We start from the raw sequence: 19,174 nt of genomic DNA, 5'->3' as shown, positions 1-19,174 counted from the left end.
GGAAGAAATCAAGGTCCTACAGCTAGGACCTACTTTTTGTCCCACCGCAGGCTTTGACTATGCACGGACCAGAATTGACCTGTTCAAATACATCAGAAAGTTGAAATTTCAGAAAATATATCTTTTGCATCCAAAAACTGGAGGTCCAACAACAACGGAAGAGTTAGGAGTAAGCGGATCAGATGCCCTAACGGGTCATGATCTGGAAACTTTGATAACAATGAGGGAATTAAGCTCTTCACTTCCAGACACGCCGTCTGGCGAATCATTGACTGAAGAATATCTGGCAGGATCTGGTGTCAACCAAGTAGGCGGACACAGTAATCTCAAGCTGAAGTCTCGTGCAATTCCGAAAACACCTTTCGACGCTATCGATGTCTTCAGTGAGGCAGTAATTCTAGATTTGAAAAGGTTGGCCAACTGCAAAGATCCTGATGAACGACGCTACAATATCCCTAGGAAATATTGGGAGGCCCTAAAATCTTTGGAGAAAGACGAAACCATTGAAATTAAACCTTCAGATAAAGGGGGAAACATGGTGGTTTTTAACAAAGAGCAGTACCAAGATGAAGCGATGCGGCAACTTAACGATAAAGACTGTTACTTGCCAATATCCAGAGCAATTTATCTTGAAAGCATCGACAAATACCATAATCTCCTACAAATCTGGAAAGCAGATGGTTTGTTAAATCAAGATGAATTCCTATTCCTGAAATGTGAGGCACCCACGATTCCAACTTTTTACCATCTTCCTAAGGTACATAAAAGTATAAACAATCCTCCAGGCAGACCCATTGTGGCATCCATCAGTAGTCTATTGGAAAATACATCTATTTACATAGACCTATTTTTGGCACCATTAGTAAAAGACTTGGCCTCCTACATCAAGGATACACAAGACTTCCTAAGATTGATTGAAGGAACCGCCTGGGATACTGATATGCTACTCATAACTCTGGACATCACCAGTCTATATACCTGCATTGATCACAACAAGGGTATCTTGGCTATAGATTGGTTTCTAAATAGAAGACCTATGAAGTATTACCAACATAACAAAATGTTGATACAAATGATTACTTTCTGTCTTACCAACAACATTTTCACTTTTGCAGGAAAGTTATATCAACAATTGCGAGGGACCGCGATGGGAACGTGCTTCGCCCCCAGCTACGCGAATCTTTTCGTGGGCTGGTGGGAGAAGCACGTGGCCTGGGGCGAGGCAAATGAATGCTGGGTGGAAAAGATCGCTCTTTGGGCACGATACATAGACGATCTTTTTATAATTTGGCGTGGCAGTCGCACCTCGGCTGAGGAATTTGTGGCTTCCCTTAATGTAAATGATCTCAACTTAAGATTCACGGGGGAAATCAGTGACAAATCTGTCACATACCTGGATCTAGAAGTCTATGTAGACAATGATACACTGTCTACTAAGGTCTACAGAAAGCCCACAGCAGGCAATACTGTCCTGCATGCTGACAGCCACCACCCACGCAGTACCATTAAGAACATACCATTTGGGGAATTCATACGCCTCAAAAGAAACTGCTCCAAAGCACAAGACTATGCCCAGATAAAGACAGAATCCACCAAAAGATTCAGGGAAAGAGGCTATAAAAACGCAGACCTCGCCATAGCTGATACTAAAGTTAAAGAGATTGACAGGAAAGATCTGTTAATTGTAAAGAAAGCTACTGAATCAACAGAAGGGCAGGTTAGGATGATAACCAATTTTAATGAAAAATCTAGTCAGATCATGCAGATCTTCAAGAAAAACTGGCACATCCTACAAACAGATAACATTCTCAAAAGGAAATTACCAGCACGCCCTGTCATCACCTACAAGCGTAGCCTATCTATTGGCGACTACCTTGTTCATAGTCATTTTGATCCGGTCCCTAGAGTCAAAAACAAAATAGGCCTTACAGGGTTTTATCCCTGTAACCGCTGCAAAGCCTGCAAATTTAGTGAGAAAACAACAACATACTCAGGCAGACCCAATGACCCCAGACCTGTACGAAAGATGAAACTTTTCCTCAATTGTAATTCAGATTTTACTGTCTATTGCCTTACTTGCCCATGCGCAAAAAGATACATAGGTAGTACCATACATCCTACTAAAAAACGCATTCTGGAGCACATGCGGGCAATTTCCAACAAAGATCCAGCATATCCGGTTGCTCGACATTTTGAGCAATATCATCAGAGCAACCGTGATCTTTTGAAATTCTATTGTCTGGATCAAATAGGCAAGTCGGAGAGGGGTGGCGATAGAATACGAAAACTTCGGATTCTGGAGTCAACATACATAATAGACCTCCAAACCAAGGCCCCATTAGGGCTTAACAATGATGAGGAATTATGGGTCCACCTGTGAGAGGGTGAAAATATCTAAACCTTGGGTCAGGATATTTATTGCACCTGAGACACCGCTGCATTTGGTCTCTAATGTCATAAAACTTTATTGAGATAGAAAATCTATATGTTACATGTTGTTGTTTTTGGGTCCACATATTTCTTTTCCTTCTTCTTTTTCCACCCTGGTAACAGCATATATCTAAGCACTCTCTCTCAACAGTTGGCTTTCTGCCCATTCAGGGCTTCATTAACACACAAGGTCAGGTGACTAGGCAATCTGGAGGGAATACCTGACTTCAGGGGGGCAGCGTGACTAACTAAAAATTATACGAACTAAGTTCGAGTATTTAGTATTTTTCCAGTCTGCTCACCCCCCATAAATTTGTAGATCAACCTACAACTTTGAGGATTGCATACATTCTGTAGATCCTAGTCAGTCCAAAAAACTTTTTTAGAAATATTAAGTATCTAAAATCGTGCATCTTTCCCATCTCAAATATATAAATATCCTATTATCACCTGTCACTTATGCTGTCTGCCAATTTGAAATTGTTTTTTAATCTGCACATATGTTATTTTTTGTATAAACGTCAGGCACTTTATTTGTTTATATTTGCTACTAGAAGATGGCCGCCATGAATTTAGATACAATGTTGCTGCTAATCCATCTTCTATGTTTACGCATTCATTATCATGTGACACTTTGTTGAACTTTAAATGTGCCGTTTTAACATAATGGAAACTGACATTGAAAAAGCCAGTCGGCGAAACGCGTCTGTCAGCGTTTCGGGGGTAGCACGGGGGGAACTTGCCAAATAAAGCATTCATGCTTTAAAAAAACTTTGTCCCTGGATTTTTGCTGGAGTGCTCTTCACTTTACACGTCTATACGTGTTGGTTGTTTCATACATACATACATATATACTTTTATAGGCACATATACATATACAAATATACACACACCTATAAACATATTTGTTTTGTATTTTATATATGTGTGTGTGTATCTGTCTCTCTCTCGCTATATATATATATATATATATATATATATATATATATATATATATATATATATATCCAGCTCAGGCTTGTACCAACACAGTGAGAGGCACTCGAGCGCAGACACGAGCCTCAAGCAGCAGCTCACTTTTTAGTCAGGAACCTCAGACTTCCGATACCTTAGACAGCCTAACCACACTGCCTGACGCGTTTCAATATCTTCCTCAGAGGCTGTTCGTGGAAAGGAACACGCACAGTCCAGAATCACAGGTGAGAACTTTCATCAGCAGAGGATTGCGGTCGCGTGAGTTATAGTTGCCTGCACTAACTATAACGGGGGAATTTCATTGGTTTTTTATCAGTAAAATTTCCGCTAACTATAACATGTGTGAAACCTATGGTTTTTTCAGTGAATATATATATATATATATATCACTTAAAAAACCATAGGTTTCACACAGGTTATAGTTAGGTGGATATTTCTCTAACTATAACTACCTAGTGACAACCGCCAGTAGGTGATATATATATATATATTCACAGAAAAAACCATAGGTTTCAGGCACGTTATAGTTAGGAATTAGCATTTAAAAAACCTCAGAAATTCACTGAAAAAACCATAGGTTTCAGGGGTGTTATAGTTAGCTGGACTTTTCACTTGTACAAAACCATTGAAATTCCCCCGTTATAGTTAGTTCAGATAACTATAACTCGCGCGCCCGCAATCCACTGCTCATGACGTCACATATTACATCACTCATGACTTGGTCAGTGGCATCACTCATGACATCACTGATGACATCATCCTTGTGATAGAGTGGCCGTCGCGCGAGTTATAGTTATCCGAACTAACTATAACGGGGGAATTTCATTGGTTTTTTAAGAGAGAAATATCCACCTAACTATAACCTGTGTGAAACCTATGGTTTTTTAAGTGAATATATATATATATATATATTCAGGCTCCAAGTCTCACCCTTGCTGCTGCACTCGGGGCGGGTGCTTTTAATCGCTATTCGTGGGGGTGAGGTCACAAAGGTAAATTCAGGCTACAGATGCGAAGCACTCACGGGACATTTTTAAGAGTTGATTTAATGATGCAAATGCATTTCGGAGTCTTAGCCTTCCTCAGTGCATATCAACTGACACTTTAACATGATGTGTGTTTAAATACATTTAAGAATGGTTTCATTGGAGAAATGCACATTCACAACAAGTGACGAAGGACTGGAACAGTTCAGGGTCCAAGGGCCTTTTCCTTGGCTGCCATGTCTGTGTGTACTGGTTTAGATGAAAACAAATCGTTTGAACTCTGAAAGAGTCTTAGTCTTTCATAGACGATTTTAAAAGCAAAATGCAGTTACACTCACATGGTGCATGATTCAGTCAGCCCTTCGAGATTGGTCCGGTTGTGATGCCTCCAAAATACGTGCCATGATGTTGTTGAGTCCCTCGCCTGCCAGAATATATATATATATATTTATATATATTATCTACTGGCGGTCGCCATTAGATAGTTATAGTTAGGACCGTGTTTCCATAGGAAATCTGAAAATTCTATTTTGAATACCTTTGGCGCCGGTTGACGAATCCTCGAGAAATTTTCAAAACTAATGGGGCGCTCCGCTCAGCTCCTACCCTGAAAGTCTCGGGGTGATTCGTCAAGCGGGGGCTGAGAAAAAAGGGGGGGGTCCCAAAACGCGTTTTCCCCATGCATTTTCCCATAGGACCTTTAGTCGAAGGTACAGCCCGAACGGCTGAACAGAATTACTTGAAATTTGGCAAAGAGGTAGTCCTCAGGTCAGGCATGTGCCTTTTGCATATATGGTGTCAATCTGTTCAGTAGTTCCTGAGAAAATTGCATTTAAAAGCACATAAATATCTATAAGCGCGCACTGTGCGCACCATAACGTGCGCGAGCGTAATTCTGATTGGTGGTTACATGTCAGTCAACATTCGAATCGGTCGAAATCAGGAAGTGTCGGCCGCCATTTTGTGTGTGACAGTAAAAAAGAAAGGTGGAGAACGTGAAAAGGGGGCAGGGTAGAGAGTTCCTGACCCCCTAGCCTTTGTCAGGGGGTCCCTGAAGGGTGAAAAAAACTTTTTTTTTTTTTTCAAAAAATCGCGGGGTAAAAAACCTTAAAAAAAAAACAGTTTAAATGAGCCATTCCATATTACAGGATACAGTCAATCTATAACTATATACATAGGTAGCTTATTGTAAAATAAATATATAAAAAATATAATAAAACATACATAACTTAGCATTTAAAAAACCTTACCAATTCACTTAAAAAACCATAGGTTTCACACATGTTATAGTTAGCTGGACATTTCACTCGTAAAAAACCATTGAAATTCCCCCGTTATAGTTAGTTCAGATAACTATAACTCGCGCGACCGCCACTCTATCACAAGGATGATGTCATCAGTGATGTCATGAGTGATGCCACTGACCAAGTCATGAGGGATGTAATATGTGACGTCATCAGCAGTGGATTGCGGGCACGCGAGTTATAGTTATCTGAACTAACTATAACGGGGGAATTTCAATGGTTTTTTACGAGTGAAATGTCCAGCTAACTATAACATGTGTGAAACCTATGGTTTTTTAAGTGAATATATATATATACATATATGTGATCAAGCCCAGTCAGTGGGCGAAACGCATCATCTAGCCATGTAGAGCACCTGCAAATATAAGAAAAAATATAGCACGAAACTGGCGTCCATGTCCCATTTAGCAGCTAGCAGCCTAGCAGCTGTGAGAGTCTTGGTAAAGTTTATATATATGTATATATATATTCACAGAAAAAACCATAGGTTTCAGGGGTGTTATAGTTAGCTGCCCATTTCACTCGTACAAAACCATAGAAATTCCTCCGTTATAGTTAGTTCTGCTAACTATAACTCACGCGCCCGCAATGCACTGCTGATGATGTCACATATTGCATCATTCATGACATGGTCAGTGACATCACTGATGACATCACTGATGACATCTCAAATGACATCACTGATGACATCACTGATGACATCATCCACTGAATGTGGTTTAGTTTGAAATTTAAATATGTATTATATATATACCAATCTGTATTGAAGATTGAGTGGATATATAACTGTCTAGATGGAGGATTTAGTAGCTGTCTGACTGTCTTTTTAAGTTAGTAATTAAAAGTGTCTCACTTAATACATGGATTAGTAACTAAACTATGTGAATGTGTGCAGCACTGTCTCTGTTGTTGTATAACATGCTACCTCAGTTGGTCACTAACTACATGAGTGTGTATATTAGTTATTGATTAGTTGGGTGAGTATTTGTATGGGACACTGAGTTTGTGTGTGGTTGGATGGGGTGTGTGTAACTCTATGCATAGATGTGTGAATGGTTGATTGACTAGGTGTATGGGTTTAAGAGTGCATGTGGAAACAGTTGTTTGGGTGACTGAGTGTATTTATTTGTGTGTTGGTGAGCGAATATATGTTTTAGTTGTACATCTTCAACAAAGTAAAAAAATAAAAGGCATTGTATGTGAGAGTTGGTGTATATAAATAAGTTTGTGTAAGAGTCAGTGATTGTGAGAGTAAATATATGAATGAGTGTATATTTGTAATGGTGCTTTTTTAACATACTAACGATGAGTTACTATGTGTTTGAATAAATGAGGTGTCGTTGGATAATTGTGTAAGTGAGTAAATTTTAGTGCGATACATTTTTTTCATGAGTGAGTAGGATGACCGCATAACCGACTAAGATGACTGCTGATGTGTCAATGTCTATATATGTGTATAAGTGCATTTGATAGTGTTCTATTAATTAATGACTGCATGTATAGATGATTCTGTTGTTGAATGGGTAGTTGTGTGTGTAGACTTAGGAATCAGTGAGTGGGTATGTAGTAACTGGTATTGGCGTGTCAATGGTTTCAAATATGGTACTCTGTATTTTACAGTGAGTGATGAAAGGTTATACTAGTGTATGATGTTATGTATCGGATTGTCAAGTGGATGATGTCATCAGTGATGTCATTTGAGATGTCATCAGTGATGTCATCAGTGATGTCACTGACCATGTCATGAATGATGCAATATGTCACATCATCAGCAGTGCATTGCGGGCGCGTGAGTTATAGGTAGCAGAATTAACTATAACGGAGGAATTTCTATGGTTTTGTACGAGTGAAATGGGCAGCTAACTATAACACCCCTGAAACCTATGGTTTTTTCTGTGAATTTCTAAGGTTTTTTAAATGCTAATTTCTAACTATAATGTCTCTGACACCTATGGTTTTTTTCAGTGAATATATATATACATACATATATAAACATATATATAATCTGCATATCTATATAAATACAAATATAAATGCATGCATACATATACATATATGCATGTTATGTACATGAAATTTTGAAAAACACTAATAAAAGCAAAGCTAAAAAGCCACCTAATTACAAACAGAATGGCTTTAACTTAAACGAGGGCGAGACCTATTGCATTTTCAATGCTTGTTTACTTTGGTTCTATCAAGAAGGCATTCAGTTGTGACACATTTGCCATACATTCTGAATGGTAGCACTCTAGTTCCTCATTAGATCACTGTAGCAAAGCTACTGCTCACCAGGGAACTCTGCTGCTGGTATTCAAAGTGCATGTTTCAGTCTGCATGTCAGAACTTTTTAATGAAATAGAAGAGGATTTGAGAAATCAAAATGTGCCCTAAGTTTTCTTTCTGCAGCACTAATCATAATTTCTATGGCAAAATGAACCCCCTCATTTTGTTCCTTTGCAAATTAAATGTTTTAAATGTTACCACTTTATTCCAATCAAGATGGCTTCAGGTGTGCCATACCTTTGTCATAAGTAAGATTGTTAGCGCTCTAGTTGTTCTTTAAAACACTCTGGGATTTCTGTCATTGGGCTATACTTGGGCTACATCTCGGTGATATTTGTGCTACATTTGGGCTCTTTTGTCTCTGGTGGCCATCTTGGGAGACTTGTTATGAAGTTTCCTAATTTCCTCATTTACTGCAGTCTCCTCAGTAGGCATACTGTCAGTTTTTTACTTTGATTCAATGAAGAAGGCATTCAGATGTGTCACACATTTGCCATAAATTCAGAATGTTAGCACTCTAGTTGCTCATTAGATCACTGTAGTAAAGCTACTGCTCACCAGGGAAGTCTGCTGCTGGTATTGAAAGTGCATGTTTCAGTCTGCATGTCAGAATTCTTTAATGAAATAGAAGAGGATTTGAGAAGTCACTCAAAATGTGCCCTAATTTTTCTTTCTGCAGCACTAATCATACATTCTATGGCAAAATGAACCCTCTCATTTTGTTCCTTTTTAAATTAAATGTTTTAAATGTTACCACTTTATTCCAATCAAGATGGCTTCAGGTGTGCCATACCTTTGTCATAAGTAAGACTGTTAGCGCTCTAGCTGTTCTTTAGAACACTCTGGGAAGCTGCAGTAGAACACAAAGGAATCAACTGACAGTCTCTGCCCTTGTTGGATGTACATGTTTTACTGAGAATGTCAGACTTCATTCTCACATGACTGAGAAAGATAATGTGAATTTACAGAAAATATGCTCTCAGTTTAGCTTATAGATCACCTTCCAAACCTCTGTGGGAAAAGCATGTGAAAATAGTTTTCTCTCAAAGATGATTCATGATATCCCAGCAGAAGGCTTTTTCACACGGTAAAATCACCTTAGAACATACTACAATTCCTAAAATGAGTATGGTACCATCAACAAATGATTTATAATGTAACTAAAGTCTTAAAACCTTCTATTAACTGCAATGCTTTTTAATAAAGTGCTATCATGTATATTGGTCCCAAGATGGCTGCCAACACTTCTTGGATGAAGTGCTGACAGCCAATCAGATCTCACAATGAGATGTGTGGTTAGGCTCCGCCCAGATATGTATATGATTTAACTTTTGATTTTCTCAGGAACTACTGAACGGATTTACACCATAAATGCAAAAGGCACATGCCTGACCTGAGGACTACCTCTTTGCCAAATTTCAAGTAATTCTGTTCAGCCGTTCGGGCTGTACCTTCGACTAAAGGTCCTATGGGAAAATGCATGGGGAAAACGTGTTTTGGGATGCCCCTTTTTTCTCAGCCCCCGCTTGACGAATCACCCCGAGACTTTCAGGGTAGGAGCTGAGCGGAGAGCCCCATTAGTTTTGAAAATTTCACGAAGATAAGTCAACCAGCGCCAAAGTTATTCAAAATAGAATTTTCAGATTTCCTATGGGAACTCGGTCCTAACTATAACTATCTACTGGCGACCGCCAGTAGATAATATATATATATATATATATATATATATATATACATATACATATATATTCACGAAAGTCACAATCACATGCGCTCTCAGTAATCAACAGACTCCACGATGATCCAAAGTCCGCAACGGTGTTTAATCCCACAATGCGTTTCGGATTACTGCAAAGCCTTGTTTACGTGAAATTAGTGCACACACACTGGTAGCTGATAAAGTTTCTGGAAATGAACATAGAAGAGGGACATGGTATACTCATCAAGCTCAAATGGCAATAAGATGGCGGACATGTTGGAAAGGTAAACATATGCAAAAACAGCGCAATGTTACACATGTAAAAGGCAAAAGTAAATGTAAAATACAAAATCTAGAGCATAAAGGGTAACCCTATATTGTGAGCATTCAATTCATTCTCCCCCTCAATTGAAAAGAAGTGTAATAAGACACATCTGGCATAAGTCACGAGAAGTGAGTCCAACACATTCGTCTGGAAACGTGTGCGCAAATGCGAAGGGAAAGCCCCGTGTGATCGGGATTGTCATGCTATAGAATTAAACCAGATATCAAAATGGATGGCAACTGCCCGAACTGTTGTAAGCGGGGGGAGGGAAGGCATGCAAAGGGCTGGTAGTAGGTTACCATGACGTCTTATTACACTTCTTTTCAATTGAGGGGGGAATGAATTGACCCCCTTTCACAGCTTGCAGCACCACTTGCTGCCTGACGCGTTTTGAAGGAAATCTTCTTTCTCAAAGGCTAGTGGTGTGAAAGAACGTGCACAGTCCGGTCACCACAGCCTCTAAAATACTCTTAAGCACGCGCCCTCTATGGGCGGCTCTGTATGAGACTGCGCGAAGTATGATGGGAGCTGTAGTGCCGGCAGGATTTCAAGTTCCATTCTTTAGTGCATACAATTAACTGTTGGTTGCAGTGTCAGCCCATAGATGAGCCTCCGCAGGCAAAAACCTCTTCAATCCGATGCTGGTGCCCCACAGAACGAGGCTGGAGAATTCCAACCTTTGTGGCCCCCTTGATTGATGGGGTGGTGCATTCCTGGCAGCACGGGCTGCCGCCAATATCTCCTGCTCCAAAACACCCTTCCGGTAAGAAGCACTCTAACGCCAGCATAAGCTTCAAGCTTTTTAATGGTACAGAGGTCGTCAACCTGCAGACCCCCTTTCACAGCTTGCAGCACCAGTTGCTACCTGACGCGTTTAGAAGGAAATCTTCTTTCTCAAAGGCTAGTGGTGTGAACGTGCACAGTCCGGTCACCACAGCCTCTAAAATACTCTTAAGCACGCGCCCTCTATGAGCGGCGATGGATGAGACTGCGTGCAGTATCATGGGAACTGTAGTGCCGGCAGGATTTCAAGTTCCATTCTTTAGTGCATACAATTAACTGTTGGTTCCAGTGTCAGCCCATAGATGAGCCTCCGCAGGGGGCGCGTGATTAAGAGTATTTTAGAGGCTGTGGTGACCGGACTGTGCATGTTATTTCACACCACTAGCCTTTGAGAAAGAGATTTCCTTCGAAACGCGTCAGGCAGCAAGTGGTGCACTAAAAGGATTCCTTGAGCCTGTCGGAAGCATGACGGACAGTCCCTCCACCAGATGCCCATGCTTGCCGCATCGTAATGTGGTGGGAGGACCGCAGGGCCGATGTCAGTGGGTCCGCCACCGACCAGTAGTTAGTGTCGGACTTACTGACATCGTAATCAGGCCCAATGTTATAAAAATAACTTTGAAGAAATTGTAAAGTATTATTTTAATAATAGTATCAAATATATGCAAATATTTAATATTTACTAATAAAACATAACACATGTTAAAATAATGTTGGAAAAAAAAAAAAATATATATATATATACATATAAAAAGTTAAGACATGTTAAGAAATTGTTTACAATGAGAAATAAGAGTTTAAAATGCATAACAAATTGATATATAAATATATGATTGACATGATTTGTTATTATTAAGCAATAATGAAAAAAAAAGTATTTACTTAACTTTATATTTTTTTAGTTTTACTTGAAGTATATATATTTTAAAGTGTAAAACTGGAGAATATTTTAAAATCAGAAGCAAATAAAAATAGAGAATATGTGGAATGTTTTCATAATACAAACTTTTTGGAAGGAATTGGACACTAAAGGGGTGACATTTACTATTCCCAATCCAATCGAAACTAATTTGGGGACATTTTTGGACACTAAAGGGGTTACATTTACTATTATCACTCCAATCTAAACCAATTAGGGTAGGGAGTTGGACACTAAAGTGGTGACATTTATTATTCCCACTACAATTTAAACCAGTTTTGGAAGGTGTTTGATACTTAAGGGGTATCATTTACTACTTCACTCCAATTTAAACCAGTTTTGGGAATGTGTTGGACGCTAAAGGGGTGACATTTACTATTCCCACTCCAATATAAACCAATTTGGGGATGGTGTTCGACACTAAAGAGTTGAATGTTACAATATCCACTTAAAAATAAAACGTTTTACATAACATATTATGTAATAGAAATATTACATACACAATCAATACGCCATATTCTCACATTTTTTTAAATATAAAATAAACTAAAATGTTATCTAAAAACACACTAATCAAAACTACAAACCTTTATATACATATGTATATTTTATGTTATAAAATAACTATTTTAACTGCTGTTAAAAATTTATATATTGTTCAAAATATTTACTACAGGTCATAAACTTTAAACAATAAAATACAAATAAATTAATAACACAAACTGAACATTCATAAATTAAAAAATATGCATATACTTTTTATAGGTTGAAATTCTTTTTTAAATGTATGCACAATTAAAATTCTTTAAAAAAAAACACATTATACAATTGTAAAGATTTTAATAAAATATATATCCTTTTAAAGTTAACATAAAAATATATCCACATTATTCAAAAGAAATTAAGATAAATATGTTTTTAATATTTTATCATATTTAGTTTTTCTTATTTAAAAAATATATTTAATACCATTGATGTATAGCTTGATTAACATCAAACAAAATATATTACAAAATATTAACATATGAAAAAACATTTTCAAACTCGAAATTATTACATTATTCAATTGCATACCTTTAGAATTATTACCTTACCATTTAAATTTAAAAGCAAAATGTATTACAATTCTCCCTGTCCTTATCCCCAAAAATCCAATATCCTGCTACTAAAAAAAAATTCAACTATTAATTATATTCATTAATTCAACAAAAAATAAAAATTTCAACCATTTCATAAATTAAATAATTTCTCTCTAAAAACACAAATAAAAAATGAACACATACAATCAAACACACTACAATATATACCATATTAATCAAAACTTACAAACAATTTTATATACAATTATATTGTCTACATCTATATTTTTTACAATATTAAAAACAACACTAAAAACTAAGGGGCCTATTATGATGGCGGGCAGATGGCCACAGCCGAGCCGGCGGTGGCGCGCCGCCCACCATCTGTACCTGATTTACCCCCGCCATATTAGTATGGTGGGGGTACCGCGGCGCACAGAAAGACCGTCTGCCGCTTTTCCGCTGGCAGGCAATTGTTACGGTTGCCTGTCATGCGGATCTGGGGCATCCATATTATGATGTGCAAATTCAAAGGCCTTTCCACGGCAGCGATGCCGCCATGGAAAGGCCGGCGGAAATTGCTTTGGGGCGGGCCCCCGGGGGAGGTCCGGGGGTGGGGGGCTGCACTTGGGGGCTACCTATGGTACCCCCTACATTGCCATACATAAGGTAGCAGGCACCGTGCGGTGCCTGTCACGCTGTGCATGGAAATGCAAACCAAGCACTTTTAACATTGCCGACGGAGCTGCACCCAGCAACACAGTCCGCAATGTTAAAGGCCAGAATGTGCCCGCCAGTGTGGCGGGCGCATCCTAATTGGCCTCGTGGGACCGCCGCACCTCTGGCGGTTGCTCCCATTTTCCATTACAGTGGCAAGCGGACAAAGTCCGCCCGCCATCGTAATGGGGCCCATAATATTTACCTTTGATATTCCTGTCCACCATATTTTTGAAAAATCCTGATATTCTGAACACGATATTTTTGTATCATATTAATTTTCAAATATTTTTTCCAAACACCACATTGAATTCTATGCAGTAGTAGGAACCCCTAGTCTTTGGTAAGATGTGCAATAGAATCAGAATTTAGAATACAGTAAAGGAAGTGTGTAATGCTTAATATGCGCATATTCTAATATCTGTTTGTTTGTGTACACTGTTAGAGTATTAGCACGAAGCGGCTTCCATCAGAAGCAATAGTCCCCTACAGTGCAAGAACTTGTGCCAGAAATGTGTTGAAGGTTGATTTCAGTGGGCTTGGGTGGACTCTTGTGACTCCTGCAGAACCCTGTCAATCCAGGTAAGGTAACTGAAGACTTGGCACTGCGAAGACCATGCTTGTTGGAGCTTCGTTACCCAATGCAGGTTGGGGCAGGGCAGGTGTTGCCTTCAAGAGGGAGGTTGAATGCGGGACCTTGACGGAGGCCGTGCACATTGGCCACCCTGGGGTGACAATTTACCATGTTCTGCAGCCAAACCTAGACACCCATAGGTTGTTCACAGCAGGGGTTGTCCATTGTGGCAGTTTGGGCGCAAGGCAGAGGAGTTTCCCAACTGAGGCAGGTTGGGTGGATGACCTGGTCTAAACCGTGGTGCAATTGTCTTCGCAAACCACTAAATAGCATGGCTTGTTAATCTGTTATCATCAATTATACCATGGAATGGAAGCCAACCATAATTGCTAACTTCTTCTGAAGGGTGGCCTGTTCACAAACTACCAAGGCATGAAAGCTTGCATTAAGCACTAAAAGTCATGGAATGGCAGCCTGTCATAATCGATAACAGTAGCGGCCCGTGGAGGGAGTTCGGTGAAGCAGTGAGGCGGGGCGGGGAAATGTAAACACCGGAATATGGATGAACGGAGGTAAGTACACATTTAAATAAATAAAACGAATTTCGTGGCGCGCGCTGCATCGCATTTTGCGATGCGGCGCGCGCAAAGGAATTCGTTTTATTTATTTGAATGTGTACTTACCTCCATTCATCCATATTCCGGTGTTTACATTTCCCCACCCTGCCCCTCCCCCGCCCCGCCTCACTGCCTCACGGAACTCCCTCCACGGGCCGCTACTGCTCAATAAGCACCATGGCATTGGAGCCGGCCCCCATCACTTAATACTGATGCATGCTGGAATGCCTTAATTTCTAAATGCTGGGCATGGTAATCTAGCATAATCACTATCAACCATGCATGCTAAAAGTAATGGCAACTCAGTAAATGATTCGGCAATCTGACATCAATAGTATATTTCATGCCATGTCAGTGTGGCCTAATCACTAAATATAGAAGCCTGGTAGAAAACTTTAATCTTAAAAGGCCAAAGTATAGCAGGTTGCAGTAATCTTTGAATGGCACTGCTTGATGGCCTTGATGGCCTTTCCTAGTCACTGGACACCGTGGCATGGAACCAGCTGCAAAATCAAAATGTTGTTTTGCATCAGGCAGTATTTGCATAGATAGGAGCCTGCCATTTAAATGGCATTTTGACTCTTTTGGATGTCTCATTAGGCACCGTGTAGTCTAATAATTGCAGGTTACATCAGTTATAAGGGCTCCTTAGAGGAGTTGCTTTTGGCACCATTATACTAAACCAGTCTGCCACCATGTCAAAGTGTGTAGGCTCTGTGCTTCTTTGTCTCAATTTTAGTGTATTCCTTGATTCAGATTAAGGGTCTTATTAAGACTTTGGCAGTCCTATAGCCGGGCCGCCACTGCACCGTCCGTTGGAGGGCCATCAAGGCTGTGGTGCGTCCCCCGCCAGATTATGAGTGTAATCCATGGCGGGCGGGTGTTGCAGTGCTGCACTGAGGGCAGTGGTCTGTTAAGCTCATGGGAAAGCCTAACAAGCAGACCGTTGTCGTAAGAGTGCTGACTGCACGCTCCTGCATGGTGTGGCATGCATGCCACACCATGCAGGAACTGGGGGTGCAAATCCAGGGGGCGCATGTTGTGCCTCCCCGTGCATGCACACCCAAGCCCATGAGTGGCAGGGACCCCTGTTAGTGCCTCCTTTGTTGTCTCTCTGACACCCTTTTCATGGTGGGCTCACCATGAAAGGGGCGGCGGACAGGTAAAGTGTAATATGCTCGGTGGTGCCGCAGCAGCACCACCAGCATATTACAGCTCCCTGACCACTGGGTGACTGCTGCAAGAACCTGGAACCCAATGGACGCTGCGGTCCTGTGGCGGTCCGACCGCTGCACTCGTAATACTGCTGGAGGGTCCGCAGTGTGGCAGTGGTCAGACCGCCACTGCGAGCATGGTGGTCCTATGGAACGCCATACTCGTAATAAGGCCCTTAGTGTGTTTCTAGAACTCTGTCTCATAAGGACACAGGGACAAGTCCCTGCTGCTCTATCTCTCTATACCAGGTCCAAGTATGTGCAGAGCCTAGAGCCGGTTGAATGAAGCCATAGAGACTTCATGTTGAACATCATCTCCCTTTCCTGTGGGTTAAATGGTTTCCAGAATATCAGAGTTACAGGCGGAGACCAGGGGCGTAGCTTGGTCAGAATGACTGAATGAATGTGACCTTCAGATTTCCTAACAATCAAGCAGGGACATCTTGTTAATACATATTACATGAGAAGCAGGACCTGGGGGGGACTTGAGGGGCAGTGGAAATAGAGAGGAGTGCAGATATTTAGGGGTACTTAAAATGCAATCTTTTTCAAACTAATCAACATTTTTTTTATGTTTGAAAAGCTTTATTTCAGGAAAATATTAGTACAAAGATATCAGCGACAGCATAAATACAGTTAAATAGCATGAAAAGGCCAATATCATAAGAAACGAGCAAAAGCATTTTATAAGGATTTTAAGGGAAAAACAGGAGAAAGGGGGAAAGGGGAAGGGGGAAAAGAAATAAAGGAGGGAAAAAAGGAAAAAGGAAATGATACAATGCAATATAAAAATACAATAACATGCTTTAGAAGTAAGTGCTGTAGGCGAAAACAATAGTCAGATAGCAAATACGAAGAGCAATTATAACAATAAATAAATCCTGTAGTGTTATTGCAAGCAGAGAAGATGTAAATTCCTCAAGGCGGGTCAAACTTTTCTGCATTGGTGCTTGATAGCTTCTTACGAACCATCCGGTCTAGATAAGAGGTAAGGGGTAACCAAAAGAGATCCCTATTGTGAGTGGGATTACAGGAGGAAGCAAAAGCGGTATCAAGTCTGTGGAAGTGACATAGAGCGTTCCACCAGAAGCGTATGGAGACCTTAGTGAGGGACCTCCAGTTGGAAGAAATATGCTGAAAGGCTAAGGCAAGCATGAGGTCAAAGAGACCGCGAGAATGAAGAGGGAGAACTAGCGAGTCTGATAAACTGCCGAGAAAAAGGATAGGTATAGAATAATGAGAGGAAATAGCGAAAATGCGCGAGATGTATAGCCAAACAGAATCCCAAAAGTGAGAAACAGAGGGACATAAGAATAAGAGATGAAAAAGGTTGGCATTGGGGGAAGAACATGTCCAGCAGAGAGAATCAGCAGAGGAGGAAAAACGGGCTAGAGAAAGTGGAGATAGATATAGCCTATGATACAGATAAAAGAGAGATTGAGTAAGAGAAGCAGAGCGAGAAATTTTTAGAGATCTGAACCAGAGTTTATCCCACATGGCAACGGACCAAACACAACCCAAATCCGCTTCCCAGGAAAGCTCCAATTTAGATTTAGGGCGATCTGGGTTAGGAGCGGAAAAGAATTTATAGATGAGGGAAGCCTTGGGGAGGACAGAAAGCACCTTAAGAAGAGGGGCGCGGGGAGCAGAAGAAGGGGAAGAAGGAAGAGAGTAGAAAATATCAAGAATAAGTGTCATTAGAGTAACAAACTTTTGCAAGAAAGAGCGAGGACAGTGAAAGGACCTCTGAAATTGAGGAAGGAACAAGGAGAAAGACCGTCAAAAAATTGATTCACCCAGATGATGCCCTTAGACCTCCAAGCCTTCCAGAAGATGGGTCTATTCTTTATAAGAATAAGTGAATTATACCAAACGGTGGAATCCAGAAAAGACTCCCGAGTAGTAGGTGAAGGATTAAAGAGAGGCTTTAAAAGAGAAGAGGTGTGTTTAAATAAAGGGAGTGATGAGTGCGGAGCCTTGGCAGAGAAACTAATAGTCTCTTTGAAAGAAAAAGGCAACAACAATGTTTGTTCAATATGCAGCCACAGAGGAGCAAGAGGAGAGGGAGTAGAAGCCAGCCACCTGGATGCTTGACGGAGAGAGAAAGACTTATGGTAAAGACGAAAATCTGGGAAATTAATCCCACCATTGGACTTGGGCTTGCGAAGACATGCTAATGAGATTCTAGCCCTCTTCTTGCTCCAAAGAAATCTCGACAAACAAGAGTCGATGCGTTTAAAATAAATTGCGGGAATATGAACAGGTAACATAGACAAAATATAAATTAAAATGGGAGCTATCATCATCTTGATTGAATCCATTCGTCCCCACCAAGAAAGAAAGAGGGGATTCCAGGTGGAAAATAAATGATCAATACGAGACAAAACCGCAGACATGTTTAAAGAAATTGAGGAGGAAATAGAGTTGGAAAACCATACTCCTAGGTACTTAATTTTGGAACTATTTCAAGCAAATCCAGTAGAAGAGAATACAGAAGGGGTGCAAAATTTGGTAAGAGGGAGAATCTCAGTTTTATCCGAATTAATTTTATACCCCGAGACCTGGGAAAAGGAATCAAACTCAGACAGTAAAGGGGGGATAGAAGTTTCCGGAGCAGAAATGAAAAGAAGGATATCATCCGCATAAGCAGAAAGCTTCAATTGACTATTTCCATATGGAAAACCTAAAATAGAGTCGTTGTTACGAATGGAAGACAAAAAGGGTTCAAGGGCCAGGACGAAAAGTAAAGGAGATAAGGGACAACCTTGACGAACACCCCGTTGAAGAGGGAAGTACGAAGAGACTTGACCATTAACCAGGACAGCAGCTTTGGGGGAGGAGTACAAGAGAGAAATGAGAGAGATGAAACGAGGGCCAAAACCATACCAACGCAAAGAAGCAAAAAGGAAAGACCAGTCAACTCTATCAAAGGCCTTCTCAGCGTCAACAGAAATAGCTGCCAAGGGGATAGAGAGAGATGGGACTTTATTTAAAACATTAAGAAAGAGACGAGAATTATCGGAGGTAAGTCTGCCTTTAACAAAACCGCATTGTTCCTTCCCAATAAGATGGGGCATAAGGGGGTCAAGCCGTAACGCAAGAACTTTAGCAAACAACTTGTAATCCACATTTACTAAAGAGATCGGACAATCGTTCTTGCAGAATTTGGGGTCGCGACCATCCTTAGGAATGAGACAAATGGTGGCTTCCTGGAATGTACCCTCGGCCTTGCCCAACAAACAAAACGATTGAAAGAGAGAAAGAAGTTT

This window comes from Triturus cristatus, chromosome 1_2 (genome assembly GCF_964204655.1).
Source record: "Triturus cristatus chromosome 1_2, aTriCri1.1, whole genome shotgun sequence".
Lineage (NCBI taxonomy): Eukaryota > Metazoa > Chordata > Amphibia > Caudata > Salamandridae > Triturus > Triturus cristatus.
The sequence above is the reverse complement of the archived record's forward strand: the minus strand, read 5'-3'. Positions refer to the sequence as shown.